Genomic DNA, 18,442 nt, shown 5'->3' with positions numbered 1-18,442 from the left:
TGCCTCTGCCAGTCTCCTGCTCGCATTCTTTCTCTCTCACTCTCTCTTTCTGTCTCAAAAACAAATGAGCATTAAAAAAACATAGCAGTAAATCTTTGTGTCCTTGAATTAGACGAGAGTTTCTTGGATATGGCATCAAAGCATGTGACTAAAAAAAAACTAGATAAATTAGATTTCATTAAAATTGAAACTTGTGTGCTGCAAATAATACCATCAGGAAAATGGAAAAATGACCCAGAGATTTGAAGAATATATTTGCAATTCATATATCTGATAAGGGTTCAGTATCCAGAATACATAAAGAACCCCTACAACTCAAAAACAGGAAGACAAATAATGCAACTTAAAAATGGGCAAAGGATTCAAAGAAATATTTCACCAAAGAAGATATACAAATGGCCAGTAAACACAAAAAGATGCTCAACATCAGTGGCTATAATCAAAAAGACAAAATTACAAATGTTGGTGAGGATGTGGAAAAATTGAAACCCTTATATATTGTTGGTGAGATAGTAAAATGGTGAAATTACTTTGCAAAACATTTTGTTAGTTCCTCAAAATCTTAAACACAGAGTTACCATATGACCCAGAAATTCTGCTTATAGATATAGACCCAAAAGAAATGAAAGCTACATCTGCACAAAAACTTGCACATGAATGTTCATAGCAACATTATTCATAATAGTAAGAAAGTGGCACCAACTGGAGAATGGATCAACAGAATGGTATATCCATAGAATTCAATGTTATTTGCCAATAAAAAGGAATGAAGTACTAGCACATGCTTAAACAAGGATGAAACTTGAAAATATTAGGCTAAGGGAAAGAAGTCAGTCACAAAAGGCTACCTATTGTATGCCTTCATTTATAGGAATGTCCCGAATAGACAAATCCATAGACACTGAGAGCAGATTAATAGCTGCCAGAGGCTGAGGGTAAAGGGGAATGGGGAATGGCTGATAATGGGCATGTGGTTTCATTCTGGAGTAACTAAAATGTTCCAAAATTAGATATGGGTGATGGTTGCACAACTCTGTCAATATACTAAAAAAACCACTGAATTGAACACTTCATTTTTTTAAAGTTTATTTATTTTGAAAGAGAGAGAGAGAGAGAGAGAGAATGGGTGTGTGTGCATGAGTTGGGGAGGGGCAGAGAGAGCAAGAGCGAGTGAGAGAGAGAGAGAGAGAGAGAGAGAGAGAGAGAATCCTAAGCAGGCTCCACACTGTCAGCACAGAGCCTGACACAGGGCCCAAACTCACAAACTGCGAGATCATGACCTGAGACATAACCAAGAGTCAGACATTTAACCAACTGAGCCACTCAGGCTCCCCTGAATTAAACACTTTAAGTGAATTTTGTGGTATATGAATTATACCCCAAAAAACCCCGTGTTTTAAAAACACAATACCCTGTACAATTGCTCCAAAGGAAATGCAATATTTAGATATTAAAACTAGGAAAATATGCATAGGGTCTGGATCTAGAAAATTACAAAATACTTATGAAAGAAAGAAACATCGCAACAAATGAAGAGACATACTGTGTCTATTGATTAGAAGACTCAACAGAGTAAATATTTCAATTCAAATTGATCTATGGTCTTAATGTGATTCCTATCAAAATCCCAGCAAGGCTTTTTACAGATATAGATAAACTTATTTTAAAATTTATATGGAAGCTTCAGGTCCTAGGATAAAACAATTTTGGAAAAAAAACAGAATACAATGGGAGGAGTCACTGTACCTGGGATTAAAGTTTAATTATATAGCAACATTAATCAGGACTGTGTGACATTGGCAGAGGGATAGGCCCATAGATCAATGGAGCAGCTATAGACAGACACAAATATGCCCTGCTCATGGTTGACAAAGATGTGAAAGTAATTCAATGGAGGAGAGAAAGCCTTTTCAACAAATGGTGCTCGAGCAAGTGGACATCTGTGGGCAAAATAAATAAATAAATAAACCTCAACCTAAACCTCATACCTTATATAAAAATTAAGTCACATAGATCACAGTCATAAATGTAAGGCACATAACCAGAAAACTCAAAACATACATGAGAAAATCTTTGGGACCCAGGACTTGAAGAGTTCTTCGACTCAACAACAAAAGCATTGTCCATAAAGTAATCTTTCTGTGAACGAATATGTTAAAAGGATAAGACAAGCTATAGTCTTGGAGAAAATATTTTCAAATTACATATTGGATAATGGACAAGTATGTAAAATATATAAAGAACTCTCAAAACTCAATGGTAAAAACCAAACCAAACCAGACAAAAATCCCACAAATGATCCAATTAGAAAATGGACCCAAGTCATGAACAGACATTTCAGTGAGGAAAATATATGGATGGCCAATAAGTTCAAAAAAAGATTAGGCATTAGGGAAATGCAAATTAAAACGACAATGACCTGAGGGCACTTCTCTACTCCTGAAGGAAACAAACAACAAAAAACAAACAAACTCTGACAATGAGAAAACACTACACACCGATCAGAAAGGACCTCTCATATACTGCAATACACCATCTCAGAGGTTATATATTATTTAATTACACTTATATCCTTTTTCTAAGTTTATTTATTTATTTTGAGATAGAGACAGCACAAGCAGGTGAGGGGCAGAGAGGAGAGAAAGAATCCCAAGCAGGCTCTGTGCCATCAGCACAGAGCTGGATGCGGGGCTCAAACTCACAAACCATGAGATCCTGATCTGAGCTGAGATCAAGCATCAGTTGGTTAACCAACTGAGACACCCAGGAGCCTCACTTATATTACATTCTTCAAGTGAAAAAATTATAGCAGTGGAGAACAAATTGAGTGGTTGCCACCAGTTTGGGACTTGGGTGGGGCTGGGTGAGGAGGAGGTTGCTTTAGTTGCAAAAGGGTGACATGGAGGCGATGGAACTGCTCTTACTCTTGACCATAGTAGTGATCACATTAATCTGCATATTTGATAAAACTGCTTTCAATTAAATATGTATATACATAAATGAGTGCACATAAAGTTGGTCAAGTCTGAATAAGGTGGATGGATTGTATCAATGCCCAAGTCCTGGTTGTGACATTGAACTACAGTTATGCAAGATGTTACCACTGGGAGAAACTTGAGAAAGGGTTTATGAGGTATCTGTTGAATTATTTCCTAAAACTGCATGTGAATGTATAATTATCTCAAAATAAAAAGTTTTTAAAAATTATACTGGAAGGCTTCTATAATTAAAAGAGTGTGGTATTAGAGGGACAAATTGATGAGCAGAATAGAGCATACATCTAGAAACAGACTCAAGTATATGTGGATACTGAATATGTGATAAAGGTAACATTTCAAATGAATGGGGCAAAGATAGATGTTTTTAAAAATGGGGTTGTGATAACTGAGTAGCCATTTGAAAATAGGCAGAGATCCAAACCATATAGCCATCCATAAGAATAAATTCCAAACGGATTAGGAATCTAAATGTAAAGCTTGAACCCATATAAACAGTGGAAGAAAATCAGGCAAATTTCTCTTTAACCTGGGTTTGAGGAAAAGCTTTCTGTATGCAACACAAATCTAGATACAGTAAAAGAAAAGGTTGATATTTGATGACATAAAACCACTTTTATGAGGTGCCCGGCTGGCTCATTTGGTGAAGCATGCAACTCTTGATCTCGGGGTTGTGAGTTTGAACCCTATGTTGGGTTTAAAGATTGCTTAAAAATAAAATATTTTTAAAAATGCTTTTGCTTGGTAAAGAAAAATAACATCAGAAAACAACAAATTGGATAAATTACAACATATATCACAGGTTAGGAAATGAATAGTTTTAATATAAAAACTCTTTAAAATGAGCATAAAAGACCAAAAACTCAGTAGAGAAAGGAAGAAAGACATAAACAGGTAATTCTCACACACACACACACACACACACACACACATACCAGAAAGGCTCTAGAGCATATGAAAAGATGCTCCAAGTCACTCACAATTAGAAAAATCCTGCTTAAAATTACTGAGATACCACTTCTCACCTATAAGATTTACAAAAATGAAAAAGTATAGCAAACACTTTATTGGCAAGGTTTTAGGAAAACAGACCCACTCTCACTTGTTACTGATAGGAATGCAAATTGGTATAAACCATTCAGGAGGGGAATTTGGCAATCCCTAACAAAACTAAATAGGTGTTTACTGTTTGCTATGCCAATGTCACTTCTAGGAATCTGCCCTGAACATATACCTTCAGCAAAATGAAAATACATATGCACCAGGTTGCTCACTGCACCATTGTTTTAATTGGAAAATACTGGAAACAAACCAAAGCTCATATATATGAAGGCAGTTGAATAATCATATGTATGGTACATTTGCACAGTGCTGTATTATGAGCTGTAATAAAAGAATGAGAAAGAACTCTGTGAAATGATAAGAAGTGATTGCTAGGATGTACTGTCATGTAAGAAAGCAAAGCCCTCTCCCCCTCAAAAAAGGATCTGTAGGGCACTATTCTTCATGTAGGAAAGAAAGGATTGAGGGAAAATACATGCATATATGCTCATTTGTGCAAAAATGAATGGAATGAGGTGAATAGGCGTAATGGGAGGTGTCACTTTCTGTACAGTTCTAACTTTTGGAATTTTTCACATGCTCAAAGAAAAGCATTAAAATTTACGAATATGGGGAAACAAAAACCCCAAAAGGAATCTAAACAGAAACAAGTCAACTGAACCATACTCAAATGACCACAGTGGGGGTAAGAGGATGGAAAAATAGTCCAGGTAATTTTTTAACAGTCTTTGGATGTTACAACCTCAAGTCAAAGACCAAAAGAATTCTAAACAAATATCGTACTCTAGTTAATGGGCTTCTTCTCACAGGATTATGGGTTAGCAATTCTGAGACTACCTTCTGTGTATTTTAGGATTCAGTAAATGAGTAAATAGATTATGGGTAATAGCAGAGAGATTTCTCACAGTCATAAAAGGGAGTTACAAATATGGACCGGGAGAGACAATCGACTTTGCTGTTAGATTAGAATTTAAATGTATCAGTGTGAACTCACGGATGCTAGAGAGAGAGAGGAAGAGAGTAGATAGATGGAAGACAGATAGGTAGGTGGGCACATAAAGAAAATTACCACAATAATAAAAATTAATAAAATAATAAGATAAAATGAAATATAGATGTCGGTTAATTAGTTAATTTCCTACCTTTGTAGGCTGAGAGAGTCTACTGGAATGATGCTCTTGTAGAAATACGTATATACCTAGTACCCAAATCTTGGTTTCTAAATACCATTCTCCACTAAAATGTAAAAATGGCTGGTTTTTACGACTGAGGCAGAGAATGTACAAGATGAGCCTGATGCATCTTGTTATGTCAGAAACTAAGGCCATGCTCAGAGAATAATTAGAGACATATCAAAAACACTTAAGAGCTATCACAAAGCGGCTCCCACTGGCCAAATAATGGGGCAGTTTAAGCATCAAAATAATGATAATAAAGGATTATAACTCAATGAATAAAAAAATAACCCACAAGCTTATCTGATATAAAAATATAAGTCATGAAATCGGGGGATGGGGGTGGGGGGAGGAAAACTCTATCATAGCATAAAGCCAAACAATACAGATAGAAGGGATGATGAAATTAGAAACTCATTCTTTGGCAACCAGCATAATAAACTTGCCTCAGGGAAGAGGATCATCAGTGGTTGCTAAACTGGTGAGTGAAAGTTTTCAGAGTAACAGGATATTAACATTTCTTCCAATATGTCCCTGTAAGATCGTTTTAACAAGAAAAATAGTACCTCGGCAGTGGAGAAACCTGGCAGACAGTGCATTAACCAAGTGATTGAGGTTAACATCACCAATAACAAGACATCTAGATATCACAGACCTCATGATATGCACGGAGAACGACACAGCATCACCTCTGTGGCAACCCCTGCAGAAGTGCAGAACTTGAATCTAATCACAAGGAAACATCAGACAAACCCAAAAGGAGGATCATTCTGCAAAGTAACTGGCCTATAATTTTCACACATATCAATGCTACAAATCACAAAGACAGATTGAAGAATTGTTCTAGAATAAAGGAGACTAAAGGAACATAATGACCAAACATACCGTATCACCCTGAACCTTCTTTTCATATAAAAGATATTATTTGGGATAGTCAGCAAAATCTGAATAAGGTCTTTAGATTAGATTGGAAACAAGGTTAGCTTCCTGATTTTGATCAACATCCTGTGCTTGTACAAGAGAAGGCCTCTGTTTTTAGTAATTATACATGCAACTACTTAGGAATGGGAGCATCATGTCTGCAATTTATTCTCACACAATTCAGAAAAAGAAACTCGGTGTGTGTGTGTGTGTGTGTGTGTGTGTATGTGTGTGTGTGTGCGTGTGTGCGTGTGTGTGTATAGGGGAGTGGATAAAAAAATGTGGTAAAATGTCAACAGTTACGGAATCGAGTAAAAGGTATTCAGAAATTATTTGTACTATTCGTGCAAATTTTCTTGAATTAACCCCTGATGACAAAGGTATAGAGAGCAAAGAGTAGGGGCGTAAGGACCAATCATTAGAAAATGCTCACAATTGATGGCAGAGTTTCCCAGAAGCAACAGGACAGGAGTCTCTGCGCATACGCAGGAATTCAGGGAACGGTTACTGTCGTTTTGATAAATTTCACGTCAAAACTGGAGCCTTTATTGGGCAAAAGACCTGTTGCCAATGTTCGCAAAGCCCTGCTCAGTGTGGCAGACACCAGCTGCTTCACTGAATTCACTAAGGCAGAAACGGAAATCCCCACGAGGCAGAAAAACTGAGAATCAAAACTCCTCTCAGGTAGAGTCATTTTGGAGGATGGTTGGATGGATGGATGGGTGGGTGGATGGATGGATGGACAGATAGAGTTAAGATATGGCTGATGAGCACTTACGTGGCTAGTCTGCACTGAGATGTGCTGTGAGTATAAACTACACACTGGAATGTAAAGAGTTCACACGATAAAAAATGTACAATATCTCAGTAATTGTTAAGTTGATCACATGTTGAAATAATATTTGGGGAAAATTGGTTTAAATAAAATATATGATTCAAATTATTTTCACTTGCTTTTTTACTTTTTAAATGTGGCTATTAGCATTACATTTCTAATGGACAGCACTGGCCTAATTGATACGTGGTTTTGCAAGTTTCTGTTCAAATTTCACCTTCTTGGCAAGGTTCTTGGTGCCCTGCCTATTTAAAAGTGCACCCTTCCCTGCCACTCCCCAAATCCCTTCCTTGATTTATTTCGCTGCAAGTCAGCTATCACAGACATATTATATTTTTTGCTTATTAATCTTGTCTCCCTTCAGTGTCCCCCACTGGACTACCTTCCATGAGAGATTCTTGGTGATTTTTTTTGGTCTGCTTTGTTTACTCCTGCATCATTGCCCTGAGAAATCATTAATTTGCATACGTTCTTTCACCTTGAGTACTTAGTAACCTTTTACATCTTATCTCTCATGTATCTGCCTATCTTTCCTTCCTTCCTTCTTTCCATCCATCCATCCATCCATCCATCCATCCATCCATCCATCCATCCACAGTGCCCGGCACATGGTCGATACACAAAATATATTCATTGAATCAATTTTTCACAATGACTTTTGACCTGTTCTTGAATTGATCAGCACTCAAGTTCCAGTTTTGAATTACTTTGGGCTCCAGTTTCATACTGACCCCTGACCTATCCAAATTGGAGAGGAGAAGTAGCCCAATGTATTCTACTATCTGTAAGCGTCCACAGTAGAGAGAAGGGTCTTGGGCACTGCCCTCCTTCACACCTCCTTTCCTGCCTTGGTTTCAAGGCCAAAGCTCCTAACAAATCTGAGTGAGGGGAAGGAGACAGATAACATTTTTCCAAAAGTCAGACAGCCATCAGGAATTATGTGGGATTTCAAGGTCACATATTCCACAGGTCAAATCACAGCCTTCAAATATAATCCAACCCAAGAATAGGAAAACTTCAGAGCACCATCTACTCTTTTCAGCCAGCCACTTTATTGGAGTGATGGGGGCCATGGTGTCCAGAGAAGGGAGAGTACTTGCCAAAGGTCCTAGTGCCTAGGTTGTCTCCCTCCTAGATACTGGTCTTGTTTCAGGCCAGAGGAAGGGGTGGCTGGGCACAGTTAAAAGGTGGTTGCGTGGGCCACAACCACAAAAATAGTCCAGAGTTGGTGGCTGTATGGGGATGGGCTGAGTCGATTTAGTAAGCGCCCCATGAGCTGTATAGTCGGCCAACATAGACCCTTTGTTCGGTGAACCCTTGCAGGTGGTGGCGCACATTGGGCTGCTTTCCTCTTCAATTTGGACAAGTCAGGGCTCACTATACACCTGGAACCCAAAGTAATTTTTAAAACAAACAACAAGCAAATATGCCAAGTACTGTGGGTGCAAACAGTTGAGAAACTTAAAGCTTCTTCTGGACAAGAAAAAACTGTTACTCTCTACAAAAATAAGTGTGGGGTGGCTTAGGGCTTTTTTAAATAATGAAAATTAGCAAATATGTTTAACCTAAACAGCCCATATGTTTAAATTAAAATGAGTCCAAATAACAAGTGCCCAAGGATCACATCCCTACCCCCATCCCATTATTTTTTTTTAAGTCTGTTTTATCTTAAGCATTGGTACCAACAATATTAAATATTTAGCTGAGAATAACTCTTAGTTATTGGGGGCAAGGATGGGGGGCAAAAATTCTAGCTATTTGATAACTAGAAATCAAAATCAGCCTCATCTTCCTTCTGCTGCCCACAGCAGCACCACAGATGGTGCTTCTGTAAGGGTCTCTGTACAATGGGGTGGAGCAAACAGCTCCACAGTGGGCCGAAAGTAGGAATACCTGAGTCCTGGACTAGCTCAGCCCCAACATCCTCATGTGTAAAACCAGGGGTCTTTAAGAGAACTTCCACTTTTCCCATTCATTGGTCCTGCATAAATACATATCAATTCCTTTTGTCTTTACCCATACTTTCAGAACTATTCTTGCCTTTATAACAGTCACAGCCCTCACCTACCAACCTAACACAAAACCCCTACATTGTCAAGTCTCTGGTCAAAAAAGAACAAATTTTGGCATTAGGGCACCTGGGTGGCTCAGTTGGTTAAGCATCCGACTCTTGATTTCAGCTCAGGTCATGATCTCACGGTTTGGTTAGTGAGTTCAACTCCTGCTTAAGATTCTCTCCCCTTCTATTCCTCTGTGCATCCCCCACTCATGCACATGCGCTCTCTCTTTCTCAACATAAATAAAAATAAAAACTTTTAAAAATTTGACTTATCCTTTTCAAATTTTTTAAGTAACTTAGAGTTTAATTTGCAACTCAGAGAATCATAGACTATCAGGACTAGAGGGGCCGTTCAGATTCCCCTAGTCAGTTTCTTCACTGTACAGATGGAGAAACTGAGGCTCAGAACTGGACGTGGAGCACATGTTGGTTGACTCCCAGGTGGGTGCTCTTCCTGCTATAGCACTAGGGGCCCTTTCCAGACTCAAAGCTGGTCATAAACAGCGAGCCTTCCAAAAGGCAAGTGCCAATTGCCATGACTTCCAATTTTCAGCTAATTACTCTATGTGCCTAGAATTGCTAGAGGGTGTCTGCTTTCAGGTGACTTGCACTACTCCCCCCCCCCCCCCCCCAGATGAATACTGAAGCTGAGGCTAAGACACTCCAGCAAAGGACAGAGTTGGTGCCACTCTGCATAAAGAACCAGTACCAAACACTCATCTTTAACGTGATCCCTACCTAATGAGCTCCCAGGCAAATCTTGTTTTCTTTCACAGAAGAAACAAAGGATAGGGGTACACCTCAATCTGTGTGAAAACCCATTCAAAGCAAAACAGCATGCATCTCTTTATAAAGGAGAGAGAAAGCCCAAACTCCTAGCAACATATTGCCTTCCAAACTGTTCTACATTAAGGGTGGGGGATGGACACAGCCAGATCTGCAAGTGTGTGGCAAGGCAAAGGAAGGGCTAGGTAAGGCCTGGATCATCTTCTGAGGTTCAGATGGCTTCACAAACCTGTTCTTTACTGTCTCAATGAACTCTCAGGACCTGAGCATTCATTAAGGCCAAATTAATCCCATGACAGGCTTGTCTCTAAGAGAGGTAAAAAGCCCCTGCTGTAAGGAGCCAGAGGGCCTGGAAGAGCACAGGCCCAACAGGGGCCAAGAACTCTCCTTCATGGTCCCCTGTGCTCTTGCACAGCCTCTCTCAGAGCCTCAGTTTCCCTACCTCTGATTTATGAGCCCTCCTGGCCTTGCCACAAGAAGTCTTTCCACATTTGCAGGGTTGGACGTGGATGGTAGAAGAGGTCCTCTGAACTGTGCCCCGCAGACCAGCCCCCTCTTCGACCACAGTGCCTGAAGACTCCTCCTGAGGCTTCTCTCCTCATGATGGAGAACACGGAGAACATGATGCCCCCATCCCTCAGGACAGGGCCCTAGCCGGATACCCGGGCAGGTCCACCACCCTGTTTTCACAGCAAGCTGGCCAGACATTCTCAGTGGCTTGGGGGTAGTCAAAGACCAACTTTGACCTTCTAATGTCAGGTGTGACAGTGGAAATGTAGAAAAGCAAACCAAATCAGTGGCCTTCTCAGATTCCATTTGCTGACCTCTGTGGCAGACAGATGGGGAACCTCCCCCGGGGCACTGGGCCAGACACACATGCCTTGGCCACACTCCAGAGCTGCTTAGGACTGGACGAGTAGGATCCCTCACCAGGCAAGGTCTCTAGAACTGTCTAGATCCAAGAAACGCTGCATGGCCTTGGAGGTCCCTCCCAAACCAAAGATGCTTTCATGCTAGTTTGCCTGGGTGTAACTTACACAATTATCAAAGGAAGAGAGAAAAGTACTTTTCAAGTCAAAAGAGACGTGCTTTTCTTTTGTTGCGTTTCTCAGGCCAAATCAGAAGGCAAAATGAAAAGTGACCAGCAGCAACACAAGAGTGTATCCTGAATCTGATGTCTGCGAGGCCATCTCACCAACACCAGGTTTTCTGAATCTCCCATGATGCCATTACACTGGGTAAGACTGGCATACTCATATTCCCATCTGTCAACTGAGGACACTGCAGCTTAGGTAGGTTCAAGGACTTGCTTAAAACCCCGCAGTTGCTCAATGACCTGTGCCCAAGACAAAGCTCATTGTTCTTCCTGCCACATCACAGTGTTTCTATGCCCATGAGGTGATCAGGGATGACCATACAACCTGTTGTGCCCCAGGCACAACAATGAGGTGTTCTTAACCTGTCTTAAAGAATCCCTGAGGGAACCGTGAATGGGCTTCCAGAAAGGTCTAAGAGCCCTTGAAATTAGATGCAACATTGCATATTTTTGTGTGGTGGTCTAAGGAGAAGACCCATAACTTTCATCAGATTCTCAAAGAAGTCTGTGATCCACAAAAGGTAAAAAGTTATCCCTGTTCCAGAGAGATAGGTATTATTTTTGTTACGATTTGGGGCTCAGGAGGCCAGCTGGATGGGGCTCGGCCTCCCTGGGGGTAAGCTCAGGAGAACCTTGGCAGCCAGGTGTTCCTGGCCATTCTCCAATCTTATGAATAGAACCAGCTTTATTCAGGGCATGGTGCCACTTTGGGGGTGTCCAAAAGGGCCTCCCTAAACCCCAAAAACCTCCTACCTCTATGCTAAAGAGATAGCATGGCATCCCTTTGCATCCCATAATTCAAGTTGGAGATTCAGATTCTCTAGAGGAAGGGAATGATACCAGGGCATAGAGGGCTAAGGATGGTGTCTTTCCAGGTAAGATGGAGGGGTTAGGAGGAGCAGGTCTAGGACCCAGGAAGGGGATGGTAGGGAGACTGGACCTGAATTTAGTTTGCTCAGGATTTTGTAAAGGGCCAACCCAAAGGCATGACTGAAAAGGCCAGAGAGCCTGTCCCCAGCCATGTAGGGTACAAGAGCTTCAGACCTAGCCCTTTATATCTGGGTACCACCTTCCAGAAAGGATGTGGTGAGGATGAGAGACCATGTCAGCTTCTAGTTCTCAACTTCGAGGGTGACATGCGCTCTAGAAGGCAAAGTGCCTCTCCTTCCTGAGAGGAAATGAAGAGTGACCATGTTTCTCTGCCCCTACGACAGGGGCATTTGTGAGAGTACAAGTCTGGCTCTCCAGCACAACCTGCTGACCTGTGTGCATTCCACCCCACAGCCTAGCGCCGTGGACTCAGAAATAGGAGCAAACGCTGCTTTGAGGGCCTCCACCCCGGGGTCTGAGAAGCCAGACTTTCCAGCCACCCCAGAGAGGGGCGCGGTCTCTGGCTCCCACACTCACCGCTGCTGTTTGAGGAGAGGAGGGGACAGAAAAGGTCTGCAGGGCCACCAAGGGGCTGTGACTCTGGAGGGATGCAGGGAAGAGGAAGGAGAGAAGCCTGTTTGGAGACCTCCTGTCAGGAGAGCCCTGCGGTTTCTATTTCATTGTTGCCGCCTCCAGAGCAGACCTTTGGGGGGGCTCCAGTTTGACCTCACCTGAGCCGTGGGATGAGTGCTCACCACCAAGTCTCCGAGAGGGGGAGGCAGGGCTCAGGCGGTGCTGCTGCCCAGGGCGTTGTGCACACACCACAGATTGTTCACTTTAATTCAAATGGCGGCACAATTATTCTAACACCAAGTGCGTGGACTTTGACTCCATATCCCCCAAATTAACTTAAGAGTGGCAGTGAAAGGAAATGTTATACTTCTTTGAGCTTTTGTTACAATGTGTTCACACAGCAAACCACGAAGAAAATGTAATAATTAGAGGTTAAATTCATCCTTGACAGACAAGCGTCTTAGAAGCGCTGTGCCCTCCTCCCTGGATCTAGTGTAACACACGCCGGTCTTTCATGTGACTCCAGGAAACATACCACAACTACTGTCCCACTCAAAATTCTGAGGTCAGCATTGGAACTTCCAGAGAAAGATATTAACACTGAGATCTCATTAAGAACCAAACCCAAACACTCCCCAAGACTGCCAAGAGAGGCCCCTGGCCAAGGCCTCCAAAGAGGAGGAGTTGTGCAACTCGACTTCAGGATTTGAACACAAGACAAGTGGAGATTGCTTCTTAACTTACAACGCGCCCCCTTTGCTAGTTTAGATCTGGAGCTCTAATCCCACCGGTGCCCCTCTGCCTCCTAAGGCTAAGAAGCCACATACACCACGATTGCATTGCATTTGCTGTTCCTCAAAAAGAAAGGACTGTGTGGCCACAGCATGGGTGCAAAGCAGGGTTTCCTAACTCAGATATGGTTGACTGAGAGTCAGTGTCCCCTCAGAAAAGTTGGGCCCCTCTCTGGGCTTCACCTTCCTCTTCTATAAAGTCATGAGGCTTGCTCCTCTGGCTAGAAATTTCTCTAGGTTTTGGCATGGGAGTTTGTAGGTGACTTGGGGCATCCATGCCAACCATGTGCAGGAATTGTAGTCAACAAACGAATGGGGCCACACAAAGGAAGGCAGAGCAGAATCCTGTCCCCTCCCCTCAGTGTCACTGAGCCCCCAAAAGAAGCGAGGGGTGGGGAGTTCAGGATCAAACTTTGGGTAAAGTATGAAAGCAGGTGCCATTGACTAGCTCATGCCTTGTGGCTTCCAGTGGCCTTTTCTAGAATTAGCAGAAATGTGTCCCTGTGTCCCAGTGTCCAGGTCCTCACACAGGTGAAGGGAAGGGGGAGACACAATGGCCAGCTGACCAGGCTCCTTCCTAGTATGATGGAGTCCTGTGTTCAGCCCCATCCCCCTCTGGGCCTCAGGGAACAGCTCTCTGCATTCAGAAAACAGCACTACCTGAGCCCCAGTTAATGCTTATTTACCGGGCAGAGTGAGCAGCAGGGCACGCTGGAAGGAGAAGGCAGCTGGGCCCCCGCCCCAAGGAAATGGACCAGCTTCCAGGCCGGGACCCAGGCTGTGCAGAAAGGGACACTGGCTCTCCCCAGGGTCAGAGGGCAGCCAGGGCAGGACTCGGTTGCTATGGGTGGCCTCATTCTCCAAGGTCTGGACTGTTGGGAGGAGCCTAAGCTCTGTGGAAAGGGGCCTCTGAAGCTGATGCTCTTGGGAGGCCTCGAGGAATACTTCTAGCTGAGGAAAGTTCTCACAGACTTTCAAAGGGCTTTTTCTTCTGGTGCTCCTTAGGCCCTGTCTCTGGAAGCTTTTCCTCTGGGGGAGCCCATAGTCAGCAAAACCCCTCATTTGCCTCACTCTGGGGGATCTTTCTGGGCTGTGACAAATCTGATTGCTTTGGAAAAATCTAAAGAGGTCAGATTTTAGGTGTGGACTCGAGGCCCAAAGGAAATTGGGGAGGCTCTGTGAACAGGGAGAAAAAAGAAAGCAGCTGAGGGGTAGGGAGGAAACCCAACTCTTTTGCTTTCATCCTGTCCCTTGCACAAAATGCTCCTGCGGCTTCAGAAACCCGGGGCTGGCCATTTGGGAGCAGGACACCACTGGGGCTGTGTGTCCACAGTCTTCGAAGGTCAATACTGTATCACACAAGCTACTGTTCCTCTTGTTCTAGGGACCCCTGACCAACGGCTCCATGGGCCTGTCCTTCCTTTGCTACAGTTGCAACCCAACGATGACAACAGTGACAACAACAAGTACTGTGCCTTGCCATACAACCCCATCAGGGTCATGCAGATTTAGGAAGCTTCCCTGCTCTCGATCCTGGAGATGTTTCAGGACTCAATGCCTGCAAAATCAGACTTCTTCCAATTGAGCTTCGAGAGGTTTTTTTCCTGCCGCACAGCTGACTGATGCTGCCTAGGTTACCCTGGGTGGCGGAGCTGGGAGGGGTGTGATGGGAATCGGTTTATTGTGCTGGTGCATAGTAACCGGCTGCTGCTCCCCGCCATCTATCTCCCTCCCCGGCCACATCTGTCTGCTCCAACAAACACTCAGCCTTTTCTGCTTGGATAAGGAGATTTTCTAGTTACATCCATTATATGTGTATCAACATTTATGGCAGCAAGATAATTGCCAAAGAGCTCAGAGGATAAAAGGTTCTTCCTCGTAATGTTCGTACCCCACCCCCCACGTTTAAAAAAAAAACAATATTAAAATTAAGCAGGACAGTGGCAGATTCTTGCATGGCTGCCGTGTCCCTCAAAGTTGGAAATGTGATTTTTAAAAAACACCTGGCTGGACTAGGAAGAAAAGATTCAACAGTGAGTTCAGAGCCCAAACTCCAGTGGGGCACATGTGTGTAGAGGGAAGGCCTTGTTGTCCTTGAAATCTTTGCTAAATAACTGCGAATCCGCAAATCTGCTCTCTGTTAGATGAGTCCTTTGGAAATATGCCAGTCTAATTTCAAAGAGTTTGGATGCCGTTATCTGTAAACCAACCCAATGATTAGGAGGCCGGCCGTCAATAGGCCCTGAGATCACCAGATTAGGGTTACTGGACAAGAAGTCTTCCGGGTCGCCTCTCGGCCTCCAGGATCTATGTTTCTGGGTTAGAGGTTCACACTGACATGAGACACAGAGAAAGGGAGCACTTCCCACTTTTATATTGTTTTGATTGGCCTTCTGCCATTTTTTTTTACTTCTCCCTCTTCCTGCTGCCCCTCAAAATCTCAACCCCATTTCTTTCTACATGTAGCCATTTCCCCCAAAGGTGTTTCACTTTTCCAGAAAATGACTATTTCATTTACAAATCACAGTGTGTTTCAGCTGGAAGGGACTGACTCCTAGGTCATGAAGGTTGGGGGAGGGGGAAAGAGAGGGACGGACTTGTCCAATATCACTCGGCTAATTAGTGGGGAGAGTGTTCTAGAACACAGGTTTCCCAGGTCCTAGGCTAATTATCTCTCTAATGCACCACTGCAGAAAAAGAGAGAAAGGAAGAAAGAAAGAAAGAAAGAAAGAAAGAAAGAAAGAAAGAAAGAAAGAAAGGAAGGAAGGAAGGAAGGAAGGAAGGAAGGAAGGAAGAAAGAAAGAAAGAAAGAAAGAAAGAAAGAAAGAAAGAAAGAAAGAAAGGAAGAAAGAAAATCAGACTTTGAAACAAAAAAGAAAAGAAAACGTTTACTGCATAGAAGAAGCCCCTTTAAAGAAGGAGAGTAATCCAACTGTTGTCAGAAGAACCACTGATCTAAGCTCAGTTTTTGCCCATTTTATAAGCCTGGATAGCCACTGAGTTTCCTAGGGATGATCTATTAACAGGTGCATTTTACTCCCTTTAGGTGATCTGCTTAAAATGGGGTGAAATGATATTAAACATGGGGCCAGGCTGGGGAAAAAAAAACCTTTCCTTATTGAAGAGGATCAACAAATTCACTGCAGTAAGTCTCCTACCTTAAGCTGCAGTGAATGGATAGCCTCCACCCCCAACCCAGCAACAGGCTATTTCCTGGTTGAGTTTAAAAATTCAATGACGTTCCTGTTTCAACCCACACATCTGTGTCACTGTCAGCGTCAGTGGCAGGAAAACAGACGAAGTCACCCTTTGCTAACGATTTCCTAACATGGAATTTCCTTGTATCTCCTCAAGCCTTTCTTCTTCTAAAGCCAAACTGTTCTTCCCTCTCTCAAACACTTTGTACTGAAGGAAAACTGAAAATGGTCGTAGCCGGAAGGGATGATTTCTAAGCAGATCTTAAGAAGAGCTGCAGATCTCTGTGATATTTTTAATGTGTGTTATGTGTGTGTGCAGTGGGGGGAGAACCGCTAGTTTCTCTGAAGCCAATAGGAACAGAACAAAACAAAACGGAGAGATTTCCTCCCAATCATCTGGGACTATCTCAGCCCCTCTCCTGCCTCCTTCTTCCCAAGTTCCACTTGGAGCAACATTCTTCTATCAATGTTAAAGGAAACACACTGTAGGCACGCATGCGGACAGAAGCCAAGGCAGCACGCAGAGTAGCGGGCAAGGCGTGTGGAGAACCACCAAAGCACAAAGCAATATAGAAACCCATATCCTATCTCCTCTGGAGAATATCCTATTTAATATGCAAACTGGTCATCAAGAGAAAAGAGGGATGTTACTTTAAGGCAAAGAAGCTGATTAGTTGCTCTGGCTGGCAGCAAACAGCTGGTCTGTCCGGCAGGTTCAAGGCCATTTCAGCTACTGTCTTATGGAGGCACCATATGTTCCATCTCGCACATCAGCAGCTTTATTTTCCAATGATCTTGCTCCAGAAGCGAAGCACAAAGGGGGGAGGAGAAGGTAGAGCCCGAGGTTTACCCTTTGAGTACTTTCTTGTGGTTTTAGATGCAGTTGGGATGTGTGTGTGTGAGGAGGGGGTGGAGGAGGTTAACACTTCATCTTCAATTCCAAAAACCAGAGAACAAATGTCTGACCAACACTTTTGAATAACCTCCAGAGATTGGAATGGAGTGGATCAGGGGAAAGATATGCAAAAAGGTACAAATAATATGCCCGCCACAAGATTAAATGGAAAGGGGGACAGAAGGCGGCAAGAGATCGCGAGGAATCTGCCTTGGCTCTTTGAACCCCGCCCACTTCTCCTTATTTGTCAATTTTTTCTTATTGTCAGTATTCCTTTTCGGATCCGAACAAACTTTACGAGAGAAGCGGACAGATTTGGAGCAAGGCTGGAGGGGTGGGGGAGGGGTCGGAGGCGGGGCAGGCCGACAGGATGGCGATAGGTTACTTCTAATATGTTTAACATTCTTCAGTGAAAGTCCCGGTTCCCACAAATGTAGGGGGAAGGGCAGGTGTTGGAGATAGGGGCCCGCTAAATTCTCAGTCCAACTAATGCCGGCCGCCCACGCGTCCCGGACACCCCCAACTGTCCAGCGCTGGCTCCACGAAGAGAGACAGACCAACGCACGGTGTGGAGGCGCAACCCCGTCCCAACTGTCCACCTAGGCATCAGGAACCTCGGAGGCTGCCGTTCCGACTCCCTCCCTGCCTCCAAACAAAGGGGGTCCGCAGAGCATTTGAGCCCAGGTGTGTGGGGGGAGAGGTGGCCTGCAGGAGGGCGCAGGAAGGAAGGCGTGTAGCCACAGGGTGGCGAAAGCCTCAGTCGCTGCGGTCGTCTCCGCCACGGGCGAGCGCGACAGCCGCCCTGAGCCGGGAGGTGAGGGGCGCGGGCTGCAAAGCGAAACCGAGGAAACGGCGCCCCCTATGCCCGCGCCCCGCGAGCGCCATGGCCAGCGGCATCTGCCCTTCTGGCGGAGCGTGCTTGGCCTCTGGCCTCGGCGTCCTCCCGCTCGCTGCGCCTCCCGCCCAGCGGTCCGTGCCCGCCGTAGCTCCGGGTGTCCGCAGCCAGCAGGCGGGGCGCTCGGTGGGCGCCAGGAGCCAGGGGCTCCCCACGCCTTCTGGGGTGCCTGGGGAGGGTCTTCGGAACACAGTCCCCTCCCCCACCGCCTACACTTGCTCTCCTGTCCCGAGCAGCTCAAGGCCACTGGGAGGCACCGCCTCCGCCCCCTGCCTCTGCGTCCCTTTTCCC

At 44.1% G+C, this 18,442-nt stretch overlaps 1 protein-coding gene across 4 annotated transcripts in view; it reads right to left on the bottom strand.

The window, feature by feature from the left end:
* MAMLD1 (mastermind like domain containing 1) overlaps nt 1–18,442 on the bottom strand; it is a 120,332-nt gene that overhangs the window by 100,169 nt on the left and 1,721 nt on the right. The window lies entirely within an intron of this gene.

Source organism: Suricata suricatta, chromosome X (genome assembly GCF_006229205.1).
Source record: "Suricata suricatta isolate VVHF042 chromosome X, meerkat_22Aug2017_6uvM2_HiC, whole genome shotgun sequence".
Lineage (NCBI taxonomy): Eukaryota > Metazoa > Chordata > Mammalia > Carnivora > Herpestidae > Suricata > Suricata suricatta.
This window is presented reverse-complemented; position numbering and strand designations above follow the sequence as displayed.